A 23,787-nucleotide genomic window follows, 5' to 3' on the forward strand; every position below is an offset into this window, starting at 1 on the left:
AAGAGATATTGGCAGCATATGAAGGGGTTTGAGCTGCATCAGAAGTGGTTGGTACTGAAGCACAGCTCCTCCTGGTACTCCAACTTCTGGTGGTGGGCTGGATGTTCAAAGGAAAGATTCCCCTCTACACATCATGCACCTGATGTTACATGGAGCAATGTATTGCACTGATCACCCAGAAGGCTCGGATAGGAAAATCCAGATACCCAGGAATGTTGGAAGTGATCATGGACTGGCCAGAAGGCAAAGCTTTTGGATTATCACCAGAGGAGCAGGTGACATGTGCTGAAGAAGCCCCACTGTATAACAAACTTCCAAAAAAAAAGAGAAACAATAAGCTCTGTTCACTGATGGGTCCTGTCACTTTGTGGGAAACCACCGGAGATTGGAAGGCTGCTGTATGGAGTCCTCTACAACAAGTCAGAGAAACTGCTGAAGGAGAAGATGAATCGTGCCAGTTTGCAGAGGTAAAGGCCGTCCAGCTGCCCTTAGACATCGCTGAACGGGAAAAGTGTTATGGGGTATGATTGCTGAAATACAACAATGGGCAGGCTTGGCAGATTGACTATATCACACTCCCACAAACCCACCAAGGCAAGCGCCGTGTGTTTACAAGGGTGGAAGCAACCACCGTCTGGCTAGAAACATATCCTGTCCCCATGCCACCACCCAGAACACTATCCTGGGCCTGGAAAAACAAGTCCTGTGGTGACATGACACCCCAGAGAGAACTGAGTCACACAATGGGACTCATTAATTAAGAATGAACTTTGATTTAACTGATCAAAGTGCAGCGGTGATGGAACAAGGACTGACTTCAGTATGCAACAATCTAACACCAAACACACCATCTTCCCTCACCTGAAAGACTGTTACGATCAATGGAACTGAACGCCATGCACTAAATGACCTCAGTGGACCTTTTGTGGACATCTGTGACATTTTACAGGGACAGTCCATAGAGTAAGGGGATGGTATCTGTGTATCTGCCATGCTGGAGCAGCTACACCTGTGAAGGCATTGTGGCCCATGGAGAAGGCCACACTGGAATAGGTGCACATCAAAGTGACTGTGGCTCTGGTTAAGCCTACGCCACAGCGGGTATACCCCTGAAGAGACTGTGGCTCACAGATAAGGCTCCACTTGGAGCAGGTACTCCCCTAAGGGACTGCAGTCTGTGGATAAGTCCAAACCAGAGCAGGGGCAAGGGGAGGAGTTCATTGCAATGGTAAAACCAACAGTCTGGTCCAAAGGGCCTGGAGTGGAGATTGTAATGGATATACCGTTAAATTGTTGTAACCCATTATTTCAGTTGCATGTTATAGGAATTACTATAGCAGGACCCACCCGAACCAATGGAGGACGAGCCTTATGAGAAGCAGTGCAAGTGCAGCAGTGACCCAACCTGAGCTAGTTTTACTGGTTTTGCTGCCCAATAACTACCCATAAGGTCGAGTGCTTATGGGTAAGGATAAGGGGGAAGGCCAACAAGGCAGATAGCCTGCTAGGAGTCTGTTATAGACCACCCAACCAGGATGAAGAGCTAGATGAAGTGTTCTACAAGCAGCTGGCAGAAGTATGACAATCAGTTGCCCTTGTTCTAGTGGGGGACTTCAATTTCCCAGATGTCTGCAGGGAACAAAACACAGCAGAGAAGAAACAGTCTAGGAGGTTCCTGGAGTGTGTGGAAGATAACTTCCTGACACAGCTGGTGAGCCTACCAGGGGAGGTGCTTCATTTGACCTGCTGTTGATGTTGTGAAAAGCCAAAATCAGGACTCAATAATCTGAATGACTACTAAGCAGGTATTCTTTATTGCAGCGTTGGACGCAAAGGGGATCGCTCCTCCTAATGTGCATCCCGCAAGTCATGATGGACAAAGCTTATATTGCTCAGTTACATACATCTGCATTAGATTTCCTGGAACTAATCATAACACTTGCATCTTAATTACCCATGCGTTTTAAGTCCCTTCTTCCACATATGGTCGTGAGTTGGCCCATCGAGTAATGTTGTCACAGTGTATTGCAAGGTGTGTTGGCTTCAACTGGTGTTCTGACTCTCATCTAGATGGAGGTGTCCTTAGGTCCTTTTGCCTTGGTTTGGACTGGCACCTGCTGCTAGGTTGTTTGCATCCCTCCAGGACGTTCCCCATCAGGCTTGCGAAGATTATGTCTTTGAGTGCATTCTTGCCTGAGGCCCCTTACAAGAGTGGCAGTCGTGAGGCTGTTGCGTGTTTGTCCTGGGTGCTTCTGAGTGGAACCTCAGGGGTCATGAGGCGGTTTCCAGACAGGAGTTTGGTAGTTCTGCAGTGTCCTTATCTTTATGGCTCTGTACACCTGCGTCGCAAATTTGGTTTCGGCGCTTCTTGTCTTGAAGCCTTTCTGACTCCCCCAAAGCAACAAGTTTTAGTCACAACAGCTCTAACTCTATCAAGCCCTCCTTTTCTTTTTGAGGACTTGTAGCTTACCTGCTACAGTCCTCGATATAAGAATTTACTAAGTCTCAAACGGAGACTATTATAGAAGTGTTTTACGTTTGCTTGCAAATTTCATAATAATTCACCCTTTTCAAGGGCCCGAGTAAAATATTTCCCTGGTTCCACTTGGTGTCTAATCTTATTTCTTTTCCAGTTACCGTATGTTTCAGTTGAATTTTGACAACACCAAAGAAAACCTCTAAGAGACACACAAACAAACATTCCTAAAACCATTTGCGTAACCAATCCAATGAATAATTGTTTTAACCCTCTTAGATTAGGAAGCCAAGAAGTCGGTTTATCCCACAAATCTCAAAACCCTAAAGAAGTGTCATCTAGAGATACGTCATGGAATATTTACGGGGTTTTTTCCCAAAGTGCATTCAGATCTGCTTGTCTTTATTGATATATGCACAGCAGCTGGTCTTAATGATCATGCATATGCCCCCTTCTTTGGCAGTCAATAAATCTCATGCCATTTGATTTTGCAACACAGCTTTACTAAGGGATGACACCTCTCTCTGCAAATTCTTTATAGTCTTGAATCTTGATTGCGGTGACGGTGGTCAGCAACACTGCGTAAAGGTCCATTCCACTTCTCTCCCAGCAGATTACCTGGAAAATTCTTAACATAAACCCAATCTCCAGGGCTAAATGGGTGGATCGGATGATCTAACCCTTTGGCCCTGGTTCCCAAAACACTTTTATTAATCTTTTCCAATTGTTTTCCTAAGGATATAACATAGTTTCATAAGTAATGATCTCCCAACTGGTTCAAATCCTCCCCTTGGTACTTAGCCTGATATGGTCTTCCATATAGTATCTCAAAAGGGCTCAAATTTTCTTTAGCCCTAGGTTTTACACATATTCAAAGTAGTGCAATAGGTAGCGCTTGGTACCAATAGAGGCTTGCTTCCTGGCCTATCTTTGCTATTTGTTGTTTTATCATGTGAGTCACTTTTTCCACTTGTCCGCTGGCTTGTGGTCTGTAAGGTGTATGTAATTGCCAATTGATTCCCAATAGCTTGCTGACCTGCTGCACCACTACTGCACAAAAATGTGTACCCCTGTCTCATGAAATTATCGTTAGTACCCCAAATCGGGGTATTATTTCATTTAACAGTACCTTAGTAACCTCCCTCGCCTCATTTGTTCTACAAGAAAACGCTTCTGGCCATCTGGAAAAGGTGTCTGTGAGTACCAACAGGTATCTATACCCTCCTTTTATTGGAAGTTCCGAAAAATCAATTTGCCAGTGATCCCCCGGTATAGTTCCCTTCCCAATATTCCCCAATTGTATCCGGTTGCCTGCATTAGGATTATTTTTCAAGCATATTTCACATTGCTGAGTCACCTGCCAGAGTGTAGTATATAAATTTCTCCCTATTAATTTCTGATTTAAAAAGTTATACAGGGAGTCTGCCCCTCAATGTGTTCTATTATGTTCCTCTTCAACAGTTCCCCATATCTGTTTGGCAGGAATTATAATTCGGCCATCACTCGAACGGGCCCATCCTTTGGAGGGAACCCGCCCTCCCATTTCTTCTATTAATTCTTTGTCGGCCTTAGGACATTCAATATTTTCTTGGTCACCTAGACTCTTACTTCTATTACCTGGAATTAAGGCTAAAGTCTCTTGCACTCTCTCCGCTGCCTGTTTAGCCTCACAGTCAGCCAATCTATTGCCTTTTTCCTGTTCAGTGTTACCCTTTGGGTGTCCTCGACAGTGCATGATGGCGACTTTGGTTGGCAATCGGAGTGCTTCCAATAAGCGCAGGATTTCCTCAGCGTGCTTAATCTGCCTTCCTTGTGTAGTTAGTGGCCCTCATTCTTTCCAAATTGCTCCATGAGCATGGACAACTCCAAAGGTGTATTTGGAATCTGTCCATATATTTAGGTTTTTTTCCCTTTTGCCAGCTCCAGGGGCCTCGTCAGGGCGATAATTGCAGCCTTTTGAGCTGATGTTCCAGCAGGTAGTGATTGAGATTCAGTTATTTCGTTCGCTGTTGTCACTGCATATCCGGCCTTTCGAATACCTCGTCGGACAAAGCTTCTTCCGTCCGTGAACCAGGAATCTTGTGCATTTTCCAGAGGTGGTTCTTTCAAATCTGGTCTACTGGAGTGCACAGTCTCTATAGTTTCAAGGCAATCATGAGTTAACGGTTCAGAAGTCACTCCACTGAGGGAAGAAGCTGGGTTCATAACATTGGTTACTTCAACAGTAACATCATCCGATCCAATTAAAATGGCCTGGTATTGTAGAAATCGGGATGGGGAAAGCCAGTGATTCCCTTTCTGTCCCAACACAGGTGATACTGTGTGTGAAACCAGTACTGTGCTCTTTTGACCTAAGGTGAATTTCTGGGCCTCCTGAATATTCAAGACCACAGCCGCTACAGCTCGCAGGCACCCTGGCCACCCCTTGCTTACTTCGTCAAGCTGTTTAGAAAAATAGGCCACAGCCCTTCTGTAGGGTCCTAGCCGCTGAGCTAGGACTCCCAGAGCTATACCTTGTCTTTCATGGGAAAACAGCCAGAAAGGTTTAGTCACATCAGGTACGCCCAGGGCCGGGGCCTTCATTAGTTCCTTTGTAAGTGTCTTGAATGCATTTTGAGCTTCTTTGGACCAGGCTAATCAAGTGGGGTTGTTCTTCCAACGTTCGTACAAAGGTCTTCTTATTATTCCATAATCATAAATCCATAACCGGCACCAACCTGACATTCCCAAAAAGATCCTGAGTTCTTTTACCATCTGAGGGAGGGGGGTTCTGCAGATGGTTTCTTTTCGTTCTCTTCATAGTTCCCGTTGTCCTCCAGGTATTTCATATCCAAGGTAGGTTACTTGTTGCCGCACCACCTGAGCTTTCTGTTGAGAGACTCGATACCCATTTAGTCCCCAGAAGGTCAACAAACTGGTAGTCCATTGTATACAGTCAGGTTTTGTTTCAGTTGCTATTAGTAAGTCGTCCACATACTGTAAAAGGACTCCTTCCCTGGAGGGAGGATCCCACGTTTCAAGTTCTCCAAAGATTGTTGGACTATTTTTAAAACCTTGGGGTAACACTGTCCAGGGTAAGCTGAGTGTTCCTACCAGTGGTAGGGCTTTCCCATTCAAATGCAGATATATTTTGACTTTCTTTGGCTAAAGGCAAACAGAAGAATGCATCCTTTAAATCCACTACTGTAAACCATACTTGATTATCCCATAATTTAGTAAGTAAGGTATGAGAATTAGCTACCACAGAATGGTTTGCCTCTGTGCTGCCAGTTGCTCTGCTTCCACTGCAGTAACCACCCCCACAGGGCATTTGCCACCATCCAGGAGTCAGTACAGAGATAGACCACTGGCAACTTTTCCCATTTGGCAATGTCTAAGGCCAGCTGGATGGCCTTTACCTCTGCAAACTGGCTCGATTCACCTTCTCCTTCAGCAATTTATGCGACTTTTCGCATAGGACTCCATATAGCAGCCTTCCATCTCTGATGCTCTCCCACCAGATGACAGGACCCATCAGTGAACAGGGCATATTGCTTCTAATTTTCTGGCAGTTTCTTATACAGCGGGGCTTCTTCAGCACATGTCACCTCCTCCTCTGCTGATATTCCAAAATCTTTGCCGTCTGGCCTGTCCGTAATCACTTCCAAGATTCCAGGGCGACTGGGCTTTTTCAATTGTATTATAGTGGGCTTCGGATCCTCTGTATACCCGACTCCAAAACCCTAGGGGTCGACCCCGGGTCTCCCCTGGCACTTTCTTCCAGAGGCTCCAGGTAGGGCCATTCTCCCCGGCTGCAGTGTAGAGCACATTTGTTACATCTTGTCCTGCCCGGACTGGCCCAAGACCTACTGCATGAACTATTTCTCATTTAATATGGTCAAAGGTTTGTCATTTTTCATGGCCCCATTTGAAATCATTGTCCTTCCAGGTCACTTGATAGAGAAGGTTTACCATCAGACTATAATCTGGAATATGCATTCTCCAAACACCCACAATGCCTAAAAGCTCTTGTGTTTCCTTTTTGCTAGTTGGTGGAGACATGGCTGCTATTTTGTTGATCACATCCATTGGGATCTGACAAAGTCCATCTTAATGTTTCACCCATAAGAATGCACAAAGCCTCTGGGCCAGTCACAATGGGGCGCTTTTGCCACTCATTCCCAGTTAGGCTCACTTCAGCCTCCAATACAGTTAGCTCCTGGGATCCCCCTGTCACTCCAGAAATACAGATGTGTTCTGCCCCTATGTAGCTTGATGGCATTAGGGTGCATTGTGCACCGGTGACCACTAGAGACTTATACTCCTGTAGGTCTGATGTGCCAGGCCATCGGATCCACACAGTCCAGTAAAGCCGGTTGTCCCTTTCCTCCACCTGGATGGTGGCAGGGCACCTCTATTCCTTATCATAGTATTTGCTACTCACTTCTTGTAAATACTAATCAAAATTTGCCCTATTAAGGTCACAAATAAAATCAGTGCTCCTACACTTCTGTCTGGGGAACTGCTCACTGGAAACTGGAAGAGCAACTTTCCTGGAAGAACCACCCTGAGTGATTGTTTTTCCTTGCAGCTCACATACCAGTGTCACGCAGATAAAACCTTAGACTGGCATCTGGTGTGTATCCTCTCTCTTGAGCAAAGGGACACTTACTCCTAATGACTGAGATACTGGTCCATACAGGTAGGGACTAGGACGTAGCTGTTTTGAGTTGCTGGACCTCCTGGGACAGTTTCTCCACAGCCAAGATGAAGGAGGAAGAGACACGTGCTTTGTAATCCCAGAGTTTGTCAATCACATCCCCCACCATTGGTGCCTCTTCATCTTTTCAGGCCAGTTATGCCAGTGAGATTACATGCTGTTCTCCGTACAAACGACCGCCACATGGGTCGTGTGCGCTGGGCTTCATCACGATCTTTGGATGACTGTAGATCATGCAGGTCACCATAAATCACCTCAAGCACAGCTACTTCCCTCAGGTACTGGATACCTTTCTCCATGGCAGCCCATTTCTCTGAGCGATATATAACATCTGCCTTGAAGGGATACCTTTCTTTCACACCAGACAGGAGTTGCCTCCAGAGGCTGGGGCTGCTGCAGATAACCCTGGGCTGCTCTATCTTCTATCCAGGTGGACTTTGGGGTGCTGTCGCTGAACAGCATCCAACAAGTGAACACCACCTCTCTCTTCTGGGCCAGCTCCTCGGTAATCTTATCTGGAATCTTAGGCTTAACGGTAAGGAAGAGGCCACTGATAGTTTTGGCTAACCTATTTGTTCTGATGAATATTGCCTGTGTTCTGCTGAACCTGGCTGTATTTATAATGCAATGCCAAGACATTCAGTTTATGTCCAGTTTACCAAGATGCAATTTGGTGGATATGGGTGGAAAGAAGATCTGTTTCTGCTGCAAAGAACTCCATCTCGCTAAAAGCACAGAGCAAGAGACTGTACTGAAGCTATACCACGTGAAGGCATGCAATGCTTCTCACCACCTTCTCAAGAAGGTTCTCTCTGGTCTTTGGGCCATGAGTGCTCTCACCACCACAGTCTGCTTGGTAGCAGCTGTCCTGCATTGCTTACAGATTGTTGCAGCAAGAAGATCCTGCATAGATGAATCTCAGCTTGAAGGCCAAGGTCACACTTTGGATCCTGATGGTTCTGACTCACCTGTGCTGCCTCCCTCCTATTCTGCAACTGTTGGGGATTAGCCAGTAACTCAGCCCCACACAGCTGCTCACTCCCTCCCCCACCAGCAGGATGGGGCAGAGAATCACAAGGGTAAAAGTGAGAAAGGTCATGGGTTGAGATAAGAACACCTTAATAATTAAAATAAAACAACAACAAAAATGCAGTGAAAAGGATAATCACAAGAGTGACAAAACCCACAACAGGGAGAAGGTGGAATGAACAACCAAAACAAACACCACATGACACAACCACTCACCAACAACCAACCAGACGCAACAACACCACTCCCCAAGCCACAACCACCACCACACAACATTACGCAACAACTGCCCCGGTTAATATAGTCATCATGGCATCACATGGTATAGAATGAATATCCCATTGGCCAGTATGGGTCAGCTCTCTTGGCTGTGGCCCCGCCCCTCCCAGCCTCTTGCCCAAGTGGCAGAGCACAGGAAGCTGGAAAGGTCCCTGACCACCACAGGCACCACAGTGAAGAGAATTAACCCCTTCTCAGCCAAAACCAGCACAGATGCTGAGTGCACTTCCCACATTTGTTTTAATAATCAGTTTGATTTCAATAACACTTACTATGCAAACTAACATACTCATTATTATATTACATAAATTAAGGAAATGTGTTGCTAAAGAAATGCCAAGAGGTTGATCTGTGACTAGAAGAGACCACATGGAGAGCATCCTGCATTTGCTATCACGTATCTTATGGGGAATAAGGCAGAGTCTATACCATGGCAGCCTCGTAATAGATATTCCTGCTTCTTCAGGGCATGTCTTTTCTAAAACTGCGTTGCATTAGCAGAAAGAGCAGCCTTCATTAGTGTAATTGGGCAGCCATGAAATTTCAGGCATGAACATGAGGACAACAGATGAGGACAGCAGGTCCTTCACTGCCTGTAGCTGTGCACAGGCACAAGGAAAGAAAGAGGAGGAGGAGAATGCCTAAGCCCTCAGCCCATGGATAGCTCCAGGGAGAAAATGCAGTATCTGGCCCGCCTATATGGCTATGATTTTCCTCTTGCCCTGGTAACATTACTACACTGGGGATCTCCATTGGGCTGGCCACATGAGCAGCCCAGTGAGGGCTATCACTTAGCAGCTTCTGCTCAAAGGTACGCTATTGCTGTGCAGGTAAAGGGCACCACTACCTGTGGTCAGTGTCATCCCATCAATTTCTCTTCTGGGTCCTCCAACTGTCAAACCTCTTCCTCCCAGTGGCAGCTGCAGCCTCCTGTGCCGACTCCCTCAGGCTGTGCCACTCTGGCTGAAAAAGAGGAAGATTTTAGTTTCCTGGTGTCATTGTTCAGCCTCAGCTGGCAACTGAACACCATGCAGCCGCTCGCTCCCTCCCCACACCACCACCTCTTCCTGAATGCAGTCTCAGAGCTCTCTGACGGAGCTCACCCAACATCAGGAGAGGAGCAAGAGCTGAGCACTCACTCTGCGATGTCTTGGAAGGGACAGGGTTTGTATGGTGAATACCTGAAGCAGGCTGAGAGGTCTTGGTGTGAGGCATGGGCCATCAAAGGGAGGAAAGAAAGTAAATGCCAATGCCATTCTCCTTGATTCGGAGCAGTCTTGCCTTGCTTCAGGCTTGCACGTTATGATCTCCTACAGCGCAAGCTGTATTCCCCATCTCAGAGGCAGAGGATAAGCTATCATTGTGAGCTAGAGGACTGCCGGTCCTGGGTGCACATGAATTTCTCTTTCAGATACTTACAGCAGAATTTTCACAGTTGCTGAAGTGGCTTAAGAACGCGCATGGCCCAGCATCCCACAGTAACTTGTGCTCCCAACTCACCGATGCGCTTTTGGAAAACCTACTTTTATTGCAGATGTGTAGCCTGAACTTCAAGGTGCTGAGCGTTGACAGCTGCTATTGACTTCAGTAAAAATTCAGTTGTCCAACTTGAAAACTCAGAACCACATGGTCTAACTTTTAAGTCTTCAGTGAAGGATCTCACGGGGAGCACTGATTCTGTAGAACAGGGGCCTTGTAATTTAAATTACCGGGGTGATAATGTAAGAGATTCTTTTACTCCATTTTGAATGCTGACTTTAAATATCCTCTTTACTGAAAAGATAAAGTCCTTGTTAAAATCCACTTGGCTTGCTTAATGAATCATTGGAAAACATGGAATTTAGAACTTGAATACTGTTTGATCCCACCTGAATTCAATGGCTCCTTCATTGTTCCCAGGAGCTGTATTTCAACAACATTTTCATTTATAAGGCGCTATTTGCTTAAGAAATTGTTACAGGAAAAAGATTTTCTTGCAGCCTCGGGACTCCCTCTAGTGTCATTACAGCCAGGCTCTTTGGGGATCTATGGACCACTGCAGTTTTGTGCTTGTTTTCAATGAAGACTACAGAGCATACATCCGTAACTTCTTGTTTGTACCTAAGATGTGAAGAAGCTTTGGCCCGCTGCGCTGCCCCTCCACTCAGGACATCCAAGTTGAATATTTGCCCTCTGATACAGTGTTTAATTAAAATTAAGACTGAAAGACAAAATGTCATTTTAATGGAATAAATGTTGCGTTACTACTGCTTTGTCTAAAAACTATTAATGTCTTCTGTTTAGCTGAAGATCTTTATGTTATTAGCACAGGATGTCTCCTGATTGCTTGCAGCCAGCGTTCAATCTTTCCCATCAGAATTATCCAGGCCTGCCTTCTAAGCGTTTGTTACTTATCCACTACTGTAATTTCAGCCTAATTTAACCAAAACCAAAGAAATCTGATACAGGCTGTTTCAGAACATGGAGAGAGTTTTGGTTTTTTAAATTGGTTGAAAGCCTATGGGAACCCTAAGGAAGTCTTGGCTGCAGCAGCAATTTGCAAAGAGTATTGCTGGCTGAGCACTGAATAGAAACTAATCTCTCAAGTGATTTCTGGTACCACATGGAACTCCTGTCTTCTCAGTGAAACCTTTCTTCAACCAAATCCAATAAGAAGAGACTGATGCGTAGTGTATTATAGTGCTCAATAATGTCATGCCTTCTGCTTTAACTAATAGACTGATAGGCTGTCAGATGCAAATAAGCAGATCTCCCTCATTAATATGAAAGAATCAGTGATTTTCCGCATTTTCACAGAAGTACTCAGCACTGAGGCTGACTACTGGTTATGCAGCTGGCATACAGGAACCATCCTACAGAGGAGGAAGAAAGAACACAAGCCAGAACATTTTACATACTGGATTTCTGCCTGTCTGACCACATGACCAGGATTTTTGTTTATGAAACAAGCCCTGTCATGCTTTCAAGGCATAAGAAATCCTTGAGGAATAAAAGCCAAAGATGATAGGAGAAAAAAAAACACACCCCAACCCCCTCCCCCCAGGAACTGCAGACCCAAAGCAAACTTCAGATTTACATTTCTTAAGAAACCTAAGCCTTGCTGAAAGCAAGTAGGACTCGGGCTTAGAAATTTCTGAATGTCTTAAGAAGATGTGGCTTAAAGCCATAGGCCATGTAGGCCTTTCTCAAAATGTGGCCTTTGTCTTCTCAGAAGTCTCTTAATATTTGTTTTAAATGACCATGGAGATTTCGGTCTGAGTCACAGCATCACTGAGCGGTTGAGGTTGGAAGGCATCTCTGGAGATTGTCCAGTCTAACAGCAGGTTGCTCAGGGCTGTGTTCCATCAAGTTTTGAATCTCAGCAAGGATGGAGACTCCAGAGCCTGTCAGGGTAACCCGTTCCAGTGTTTGACCACCCCCAATATGAGGAAGATTTCTGTGTTTAAATGGAATTTCCCATATTTCAGTTTGCGCCCATTGGCTCTTGTCCTTTCACTGCATACCGCTAAGAAGTCTGGCTCTTTCTTCACATGCTCCCATCAGCTATTTATACACACGGGCGAGATCCCCCTGAGCCTTCTCTTCTCCGGGTTGAACAATCCCAGCTCTGTCAGTCCCTTCTCCTATGTCAGAGTGGATTGTCTTTCTTTGAACAAGAGGTAATTTTGAAATGAGCCTACTAAAAAAAGATTAATTTGTTTAAGGAAAATATTCGTTCAGCGAGTGCTGGGTTACTCACTAGATAGATATATCTAACATATTAATGGACTGATTACATTTTTGTGACTATATCAGTGTAGCTACAATGTGGAAGAGATGTTAAGTTTCACGTGCCCTAAAATAAATGTATCGTATTCCCAAATTTCATTGTATGACATGGACCGTGAGGTATTTCATAGAATCATAGAATCATTAAGGTTGGAAAAGACCTCTAAGATCATCAAGTCCGACCGTCAACCCAACGCCACCACGCCTCCTAAACCATGCCCTGAAGTGCCATGTCGACATGTTTTTTGAACACCTACAGGGATGGTGACGCCACCACCTCTCTGGGCAGCCTGTTCTAACGCCTGACCACTCTTTCGGTAAAGTCTCGTTCTTTTTCACAGAAGTTTGATAGCTCAGTATCCAGTCTGATACCTCCAAACACATTACTCATTTGATTTCCTCTTCTCTGAACTCAGACCTCCAGCTGGCGATCCAGTCCAGCACAGAAGTGCCCCCCACTTACATGGTGTCCTGCACATGGCCTCACCAACCCCTCATGCAATATCGGGGCTTTCACACGCCCTGTCCCACTGTCTCTGCATTCAGCCCCAAAACACCTCTTACGTACGGGCTGCTCCCATTTACCTACCTCCTGCCGCTCATGCAAATGTCTTGCTGCACTATATTTTTCCTAACGTGGTTGTGAATATTACTTCCCAAGGCCTACAATGCAAGTGAGGCTGTCCTTCTTGAGGTTTATCCAAGGACTCTCATGGCCACACATCTGGAAGCCTGCTTTTCCAGCCTCAGTCATATTATCGATGGTTTTTCCACATTAAATCCTTTTATTGCCCTTCTTGTTCACATCTGAGACTGACGCTTTTTCACAATTCCTTCTCCGGGTTTTCACAGATCTTCTTCAAGTACCAATCTGAAGAGAATTAAGTTTATTAGGCCTCTGCCTTTGAGATCTTTAATAAAGCCGTTAAACGATATCTGGGTGAAGATCACTACCTATGATTTCCCTCTGGACATGGATCCCCCCTCCTGCCATGTATTCTAAATAAATAAATACATTATTCTAAAAACATAAAGACAGCAAAGCCTGCCAAAAATTGCTAAGGAAAATCTAGACTAAATGATGACTGCAAACCTCAAAGGAAGAGAAGAACCAGGCAGCTGACCCAGAAGAGAGATTCACGCTATCCCGATTTTTCTTATTTCTTCTGTTCTGGAGTATTATCTAGGTTACTTATTCTGCTTACTTAGTGTCAGATTTCAGGTCACAAATTCCAGTTCTCTGTGTAAGGGAGTAACAAGTTCAAAAACTAACCGACTTGTTGAGACACATTGAAATGCACCCTGCCAGCTGATAATATCAGAGAAAACCTTACGACTGCAAGGCTATTCCCGGCACAAATGATATATGTAACTGAGGGTGCGTCTGCATATTTGAATTAAGTGTGTGTCATGGTCTTAGCTGGGATAGAGTTAATTTTCTTCACTCTAGCTGGCATAGTGCTGTGCTTTGAACTTAGCATGAAAAAAATGTTGAGATAACACACAGATGTTTAGGTTGTTGCTGGGTAGCGCTTGTACTAGTCAAGGACATTTCTAGCTTCCCATGCTCTGCTGGGTGCACAAGAAGCCGGGAGGGGAGGGGGCACGGCTAAGAGAGCGGATTCAAAGTGACCAAAGGGATGTTCCATATCATGTAACGTCATGGCCAATATGCTACCTGGGAGGAGCTGGCCGGGGGAGGGAGGCAGCAATTGCGGCTCGGGGACAGGCAGCGTCGGTCGGCGTGTGGTGAGCGGCTGTCTTGTTTGTGTTTCTGTGGATTTTTCCCTTTTTTCCCCTTCCCTTCCTTTTCCATTTTATGATATTAACATGATTGTCATTATTATCATAATCATTATTATAATTATTATTTTATTGTAATTATTAAACTGTGCTTATCTCAACCCACAGGTTCTTTTGCTCTTCCGATTCTCTCCCCCATCCCACAGGGGTGGGGGGGAGTGAGCGAGCGGCTGCGTGGTGTTCAGTTGCCAGCTGAGGCTGAACCACGACAGTGTGATAAGGGGCTTATACACAAGTAGTTCACGTGCATTCTTTAAAACACTTTTAAAAACTGAAACCTTGTGCTTTCAAGTACAGGGCACCATTGATGAGGTGAGAAATGCAGAGTTTTGCCTAATTTAGGTTCTGTACAGGTTATAATAATCCCATTTTGTGCTCCTAATTCTTTGTCTACCTGCTATATATTTCTTCCATAAAGAAGTATGATTTACTTCTTTATGCTCAGTATGCAAGTACTATGAGGGACAGGGCTGCTTCAGCCTGGAGAAGGGAAGGCTTTGGGGGCACCTCAGAGGAGCCTCCTCCTGCCTACAGGCAGGCCGCTGAGAAGGTGTACAGTGGGTGAACGACTGACAACAGCTATAAATGAAATCTGGGCAGTTCCCATCTAACACAAAGACAAAATTACTGCTGTGAAGAATCAAGCCTGTCCCTGGGTGTGCTGGTTTTGGCTGAGAAGGGGTTAATTCTCTTCACTGTAGTGCCTGTGGTGGTCAGGGACCTTTCCAGCTTCCCGCATTCTGCCACATCGGCAGGAGGCTGGGAGGGGCGGGGCCACAGCCGGGGCAGCTGACACCAACTGGCCAATGGGGTGTTCATTCCATACCATGTGACACCATGACCAGTATATTAATGGGGGCAGTTGCAGCTCAGGAAGGTGTGGTGTTGAGTTGGTGACTGTCTGTGTCATGTGAGGTTTATTTTGGTGATTCATTCCACTGCCCCCCCGCCGAGAGTTTGCACCTCTTGTTGTTTTCCTTTCCATTGCATGTTTGTGTTGTTTTTTTTTTATTATTATATTTTCATTTCATTATTAAACTATTCTTATCTCAACCGATGAGCGTTACCCTTCTGATTGTCTCCACTGTCCCACCGGTGGGGGAGTGAGCGAGCAGCTGTGTGGGGCTGATTTGCTGGCTAAAGCTCAACAGTCTTTTTTGGTGCCCAACGTGGGGCTCGAGGGTTGGAGGAGATAACAGCTGCTGGTCACAGCACCATGTTCTCGTTTTTGCAGTTTGTGGTTAAGACTGGTGTTGGTTTGTTTAGTCTGCTGTGTTCTGCTGTGATTAGTAATGTTTTGCCCATGAGATTTGTTATGCAAACACTGGTTTTCAGCTTTATCTGGTATTTGGGGTTTTTGTTGAAACCGTTACTGTACTTTGGATACCACTTTACTGAGGCAATTGGCAATTATACCTCCTCCTCTGAGAGATTTTATATGGAGGAAATACAGAATGGTATCTTTGCAACTTTGTTCTATGATGTCTGTGCCTCTAGTACAACAACCTTTTTGTATTTTGAACATCCTTGGGTGGTTAAGGTGCACTTATTGTTAGTTTTTGGGCATGTTGTTTTGGTTTTGACTAAGCAACTTCAGAATATTACCCAGAAATCTGCCCCAAGGCTTGATAGTTACGAGTGGCAGGGCATGTGGGATAGTGTGGGCAAATACCTAGGGCAGTGGGCACCCCCAGCGTTTTGGAGTTTCACCCCTGAACAAGTGCAGAATCCTGAAAAACTAGTAGAATATTTGGAGAAAGTATGTTGTTACCCTGGGAACTCCAGAGAGACACAGATAACTGGCGATTTACGGCACGGACTCCGTATCCATGCACAAGCAAGGCCAAAGGCCGTTTATTCACAAAAGAGCAGCCTTAATATAGTCTGCCTCCTGAGCTAGTATTTTCCCCTTCTCGCTGCCTCCGAATGTGTTCTGTCGCACTAGCTCCACATATGGTATAAACATAGATAAGCGCGCTCTCCTGCTTCAGTGCTCCAGCTGTGCCCCTGACCTTCTGTCCCATATATCAAGGTCTCAGTTCTGTGTTTTTGTGTGGGTTGTTTTTCTATCCCATGGCTTGCATCCAATAAGGGCGATGAGATCATGGGAAGCCACATTCACTTTCTCCACAGAAAACTGCGACATGCTGGGGCCTGGCCCATGCGTACCGAGCCCTGCTCAACAGCATTCAGTGCTCCCAAGGGGAAGAGGAGGTCTCTGGATTGAAAGGCAAAGTGACAGGCACTGCGGCCACTCAAACCCCCAGGACAAGCACTGTGGCTACTCAAACCCCCACGACAAGTACTGGAGCTAGCTCAGAAAATCAACCTGTGCCAGTATCAGTCACCCCCATACACAAGACGAAATATTGGAAACGGATGTCAACTCGTTTAGAACGGGATGGTGAAAAAGCAGGGCTGTCACGGGGAGAGGAGGAAGAAGTCATAAATGAAATAGAGACCACCTGATCCCTGTCCTTGGGTGAGTTGCGAGATATCTGAAAAGATTTCAGCCGTCGCTCAGGTGAGCACATTGCCACCTGGCTGCTTTGATGGTCGGATAATGGGGCCAGTAGCCTGGAACTAGAGGGAAAAGAAGCCAAACAACTGGGATCCCTTTCTGGGGAAGGGGGTGTTGACAAAGCAATTGGGAAAAAACCACAAGCCCTCATCCTCTGGAGGCGACTCCTGACCAGAGTGAAGGAAAGGTATCCCTTCAAAGAGGATGTTACATATCGCCTAGGAAAATGGACAATTATGGAGAAAGGCATCCAGTATCTAAGGGAATTAGCTGTGCTTGAGGTGATTTTTGGTGACCTGGACGATCAACGGTCATCCAAAGATCCAGATGAAGCCTGGTGCACATGACCCATGTGGTGTTAGTTTGTACGGAGTGCACTATCCTCATATGCAAACTCATTGGCAGTAATGTCCTGGAGAGAGGATGAGGCACCAACGGTGGTGGAGGTGATTGATAGACTCCGGGATTACAAAACAAATATCTCTTCCTCGCTAGTCTCTGCTGTGGAGAAATTGTCCCGAGAGGTCCAGGAACTCAAAGAAGATATGTCCTACTCCCCACCTCTATGGAGTAGTGTCTCAGCTGTTAGGAATAAGCGTCCTTTGGCTCAAAGGAGAGGAAACACACCATGGGACACCCTATGGTTCTACCTGCGTGACCACGGAGAGGACATGATGAGGTGGGATGGCAAGCCTACTTCGACCCTACAGGCACGAGTACATGAACTGCAAGGAAGAACAGTCACTCAGGGAGGTTCTTCCAGGAAAGCTGCTGCTCCAGTTTCCAGTGAACAGGTCCCCAGACAGAGGAGTAGAAGTGCTGATTTTATTTCTGAGCTTAACAGAGAGACTCCTGATACACATTTACGGGAAGTGAGTTGCGAATGCCATGATCAGGCACCCTTGGCATAGACTACCTCATGAGAGGGCATTTCAAGGACCCAAAAGTGTACAAGTGGGCTTTTGGTATAGCTGCCTTGGAGATGGAGGAAATTAAATAGCTGTCTGCCTTGCCTGGCCTCTCAAAGGACCCTTCTGTTGTGGGGTTGCTGAAGGTCAAAGAACAACTGGTGCCAATAGCCACTGAAATTGGCACCATGTGAAGGGGTGTTCAAGCTGCTTCAGAAGTGGTTACCCCAAGTTCAGTATTAAGCGTTGCACTTTAGTGTCCTCTCTTCTGCAACTTCATATGCAAGTCTCAGGTAATTAATTGATTTCGTGGGAACCTATTTAAAGCTTCCAACTCCAGAAGCTTCCTCATGGATAATGTCAGAACGGGGAGTCTTGAGGCAGATCTTCACCCCTATCTTCCAAAGCCAAGCAACCATCAGTCAGCCAAAAGCCCAGCAAAGAAAAAACAGAAACACAACTACAGCAAAACAATGCAAGTTATCTTAGCACAGGGAGGAGACTAGAATTTGGCTTTTGTATAGGTCAAAGGAGACAAAGGATCTTGAAGGGATGGTGCTAAAGAAAATGCTTGCATGGCCCCGGCTTCAGCATGCCGAAAGAAAGAAGCAATTCCCCAGGGAGGGCTTCACTTCTAGGGTAGTGGCACATGGTGTCTCTCAAGACATTTAAAGAAATTAAGTTTTTAGGTTTGGGTGAAAAACATGTCTCATTCCATGATGTGGCTGGTTTAGAGACTGCCTATGGATCAGACAGCAGCACCTTTATGCTGACACGTTTGTCTACCAATTGTAGAACTTTGAAATGTGCTGGACAGGCCTCCGACTCCTACTAATCCGCTAGCTGGGGATGTTGTAGGCCATGTGGAAGGCCAGTCTTTGGCCGCGATAACTCTAACATCTGCGCCTGTATCTACTAGCATCGTGCATTGGCTCGTCTGTGGCTGCTCGGTAGGATTCCACAGGGTTACACATATGGTTGGACGATGTTGCGTGATATCTGATGTCCAAAAAACAGCTGGTTGCCCTGTCGATCCAAACCCAGCAGAGCCGCGGCTTGTTTCACTGGCTGTCGGTACTATTGCTCGAAAAAGTATTAATTGCGCAATCCAGGTTCCTTTTGGAACTGACAGCGGTGGGGCCGGTGTCCAAACCATAGCTTGCATTTGGCCACTATAATCAGCATCAGTTACTCTGGGGAGGACAAACAGGCCTGTCATGGTGGTACTGGAATGACCTAGCAACAGTGCACTACACCCTCCCCCAATTGGCCCCTTCACATTCAATAGAATGCGATCTACATGTGTGCCCCAGAGAGTTGAGTCTTCTACTGTGGCGACGTCCAGTCCAGCACTCCCTGGGGTGCTGGCGGAGAGGGTGCCCACGGTGGTAAGCGGGGTGGTTGCATTCCAGGTGGAGTCGGAGATTGTGCAACCATCACATGTGACACTGTTCCCATCGGGGGGGCCCCGCTTTGGTTCGTCATGTGGATGCTCACGACCCCAAAAGTCGGGCCACTGAAGAACATCAGAACAACCAGCAGGTGGATCAGGCTGCCAAGACTGAAGTGGCTGAGGTGGATCTGGACCGATTCAGTTATTGAGCAAGCGAGGCATTAAATATGATACTTTTAAAGTAAAGTTATTACTGAAATTCCTGCAAAAGCATGGGGCTCCATCAACAGTCTCAGCAGTGTTCGATGTTAAAACATGGGAAGAAGCAGGGACAACAGTATGGGAGGCCACCTCCCGGGAGGATGAGACTGCCAAGGAGGTGATGGCCACCTGGCAGCTGGTGTTGGAAACACTGAAGTCCTGGCAAGCGGAGAAAAGGGTGCAAACCATAGCTGCGCAGACGGTGACCGGAGGCGAGGACAAGGGCGGTAGGACTCCCTGTAGGGAGTCCCTGCCAGAAAATGACATAGTAGATTTAGATGCGGACACGGAGCCATTGCCATCGCCCCTGTTAAAGCCGACGGCTCCGCCGTTCATACCGCCCGTGACAGCTGTTTTACAGCCGCCAACGTCCTTTGACCCCCGGGACCGATGGAAACAACTGCAACGAGATGCAATAAAGGAGGAAGGGGCGGCAGGACTAGTCTTTCCAGTATTGATCAGAGATGGAGGACCCAATGAGTGGGGCCCTTTTCAAGGGGATCTAATAAAAGAATTAAGAAAAACGGTAACTACATACGGGCTTGCAGCTCCATTTTCCCAATCTCTGCTTGAAAATGTGATGACAGGGCAGTTATTGTGTCCCTATGATTTACGAGCAATAGCGGCTATGCTATTAACCCCAACGCAGAAGTTGTTGTGGGAGCAAAAATGGAGGGAACTTTGTGAACAAGCTGCCCTTCAAAATTTAGAGCGACGGCAAGGAGACCCTCTCTTACGGGCAGGCATACCGCAGTTAATGGGCACGGATCCCATCGCGGACCCGCGCCTACAGGTGCGGTTGGATGAGAACATACTCCGACAGTCTGCCACTCTCGCTCTTCAAGCTATGTTAAAAATTCCAGAAGCCAGAAAGCCGTCTCTATCATTTACTCGAGTCCAACAGCAGCCCACCGAACCCTATATGCAGTTTGTGGATCGCTTGTGGGATGCATTAGACAAGCAGGTAGACAATACAGAAGCAAAAGAAGCGCTGCTGTTGAAATTAGCGGTAGAAAATGCAAATACCGATTGAAAAAAGATATTACAAACGCTGCCAATCAATACTAACCTGGTGCAAATGATCGAGGCTTGCAACCGTGTAGGCTCTATTGCTCATCAAACGGAGTCCTTAGCATCAGCCTTTGCAGCAGCTTTAACAATGAATAGGGACACGAAGAAGCGGTGCTACCGCTGTGGAAGCCCAGACCACTTAGTTACTGAGCGCCCTCAGCAAAGACAAGGAGGAGGAGCCCCTAGCGCACCCGCTGCGCCGTCCACGCTTTGCCCAAGGTGTGGTAAAGGACACCATTGGGCGAGCCAGTGCAGATCCAAATAGGACACAGATGGACAGCCCCTGCCAGCGCGGCAGGGAAATGGTAGGCAGAGCACGGGGCGAGGTCGCGCAGTGACACAAGCTCCCTTGCCACAAGAACCAAAGCGGGGCCCCCCGATGGGAACAGTGTCACATGTGATGGTTGCACAATCTCCGACTCCACCTGGAATGCAACCACCCCGCTTACCACCGTGGGCACCCTCTCCGCCAGCACCCCAGGGAGTGCTGGACTGGACGTCGCCACAGTAGAAGACTCAACTCTCTGGGGCACACATGTAGATCGCATTCTATTGAATGTGAAGGGGCCAATTGGGGGAGGGTGTAGTGCACTGTTGCTAGGTCATTCCAGTACCACCATGACAGGCCTGTTTGTCCTCCCCAGAGTAACTGATGCTGATTATAGTGGCCAAATGCAAGCTATGGTTTGGACACCGGCCCCACCGCTGTCAGTTCCAAAAGGAACCTGGATTGCGCAATTAATACTTTTTCGAGCAATAGTACCGACAGCCAGTGAAACAAGCCGCGGCTCTGCTGGGTTTGGATCGACAGGGCAACCAGCTGTTTTTTGGACATCAGATATCACGCAACATCGTCCAACCATATGTGTAACCCTGTGGAATCCTACCGAGCAGCCACAGACGAGCCAATGCACGATGCTAGTAGATACAGGCGCAGATGTTAGAGTTATCGCGGCCAAAGACTGGCCTTCCACATGGCCTACAACATCCCCAGCTAGCGGATTAGTAGGAGTCGGAGGCCTGTCCAGCACATTTCAAAGTTCTACAATTGGTAGACAAACGTGTCAGCATAAAGGTGCTGCTGTCTGATCCATAGGCAGTCTCTAAACCAGCCACATCATGGAATGAGACATGTTTTTCACCCAAACCTAAAAACTTAATTTCTTTAAATGTCTTGAGAGACACCATGTGCCACTACCCTAGAAGTGAAGCCCTCCCTGGGGAATTGCTTCTTTCTTTCGGCATGCTGAAGCCGGGGCCATGCAAGCATTTTCTTTAGCACCATCCCTTCAAGATCCTTTGTCTCCTTTGACCTATACAAAAGCCAAATTCTAGTCTCCTCCCTGTGCTAAGATAACTTGCATTGTTTTGCTGTAGTTGTGTTTCTGTTTTTTCTTTGCTGGGCTTTTGGCTGACTGATGGTTGCTTGGCTTTGGAAGATAGGGGTGAAGATCTGCCTCAAGACTCCCCGTTCTGACATTATCCATGAGGAAGCTTCTGGAGTTGGAAGCTTTAAATAGGTTCCCACGAAATCAATTAATTACCTGAGACTTGCATATGAAGTTGCAGAAGAGAGGACACTAAAGTGCAACGCTTAATACTGAACTTGGGGTAACCACTTCTGAAGCAGCTTGAACACCCCTTCACATGGTGCCAATTTCAGTGGCTATTGGCACCAGTTGTTCTTTGACCTTCAGCAACCCCACAACAGAAGGGTCCTTTGAGAGGCCAGGCAAGGCAGACAGCTATTTAATTTCCTCCATCTCCAAGGCAGCTATACCAAAAGCCCACTTGTACACTTTTGGGTCCTTGAAATGCCCTCTCATGAGGTAGTCTATGCCAAGGGTGCCTGATCATGGCATTCGCAACTCACTTCCCGTAAATGTGTATCAGGAGTCTCTCTGTTAAGCTCAGAAATAAAATCAGCACTTCTACTCCTCTGTCTGGGGACCTGTTCACTGGAAACTGGAGCAGCAGCTTTCCTGGAAGAACCTCCCTGAGTGACTGTTCTTCCTTGCAGTTCATGTACTCGTGCCTGTAGGGTCGAAGTAGGCTTGCCATCCCACCTCATCATGTCCTCTCCGTGGTCACGCAGGTAGAACCATAGGGTGTCCCATGGTGTGTTTCCTCTCCTTTGAGCCAAAGGACGCTTATTCCTAACAGCTGAGACACTACTCCATAGAGGTGGGGAGTAGGACATATCTTCTTTGAGTTCCTGGACCTCTCGGGACAATTTCTCCACAGCAGAGACTAGCGAGGAAGAGATATTTGTTTTGTAATCCCGGAGTCTATCAATCACCTCCACCACCGTTGGTGCCTCATCCTCTCTCCAGGACATTACTGCCAATGAGTTTGCATATGAGGATAGTGCACTCCGTACAAACTAACACCACATGGGTCATGTGCACCAGGCTTCATCTGGATCTTTGGATGACCGTTGATCGTCCAGGTCACCAAAAATCACCTCAAGCACAGCTAATTCCCTTAGATACTGGATGCCTTTCTCCATAATTGTCCATTTTCCTAGGCGATATGTAACATCCTCTTTGAAGGGATACCTTTCCTTCACTCTGGTCAGGAGTCGCCTCCAGAGGATGAGGGCTTGTGGTTTTTTCCCAATTGCTTTGTCAACACCCCCTTCCCCAGAAAGGGATCCCAGTTGTTTGGCTTCTTTTCCCTCTAGTTCCAGGCTACTGGCCCCATTATCCGACCATCAAAGCAGCCAGGTGGCAATGTGCTCACCTGAGCGACGGCTGAAATCTTTTCAGATATCTCGCAACTCACCCAAGGACAGGGATCAGGTGGTCTCTATTTCATTTATGACTTCTTCCTCCTCTCCCCGTGACAGCCCTGCTTTTTCACCATCCCGTTCTAAACGAGTTGACATCCGTTTCCAATATTTCGTCTTGTGTATGGGGGTGACTGATACTGGCACAGGTTGATTTTCTGAGCTAGCTCCAGTACTTGTCGTGGGGGTTTGAGTAGCCACAGTGCTTGTCCTGGGGGTTTGAGTGGCCGCAGTGCCTGTCACTTTGCCTTTCAATCCAGAGACCTCCTCTTCCCCTTGGGAGCACTGAATGCTGTTGAGCAGGGCTCGGTACGCATGGGCCAGGCCCCAGCATGTCGCAGTTTTCTGTGGAGAAAGTGAATGTGGCTTCCCATGATCTCATCGCCCTTATTGGATGCAAGCCATGGGATAGAAAAACAACCCACACAAAAACACAGAACTGAGACCTTGATATATGGGACAGAAGGTCAGGGGCACAGCTGGAGCACTGAAGCAGGAGAGCGCGCTTATCTATGTTTATACCATATGTGGAGCTAGTGCGACAGAACACATTCGGAGGCAGCGAGAAGGGGAAAATACTAGCTCAGGAGGCAGACTATATTAAGGCTGCTCTTTTGTGAATAAACGGCCTTTGGCCTTGCTTGTGCATGGATACGGAGTCCGTGCCGTAAATCGCCAGTTATCTGTGTCTCTCTGGAGTTCCCAGGGTAACAACATACTTTCTCCAAATATTCTACTAGTTTTTCAGGATTCTGCACTTGTTCAGGGGTGAAACTCCAAAACGCTGGGGG

The sequence above is a fragment of the Phalacrocorax carbo genome, assembly GCF_963921805.1.
Source record: "Phalacrocorax carbo chromosome W unlocalized genomic scaffold, bPhaCar2.1 SUPER_W_unloc_2, whole genome shotgun sequence".
Taxonomy (NCBI): Eukaryota; Metazoa; Chordata; class Aves; order Suliformes; family Phalacrocoracidae; genus Phalacrocorax; species Phalacrocorax carbo.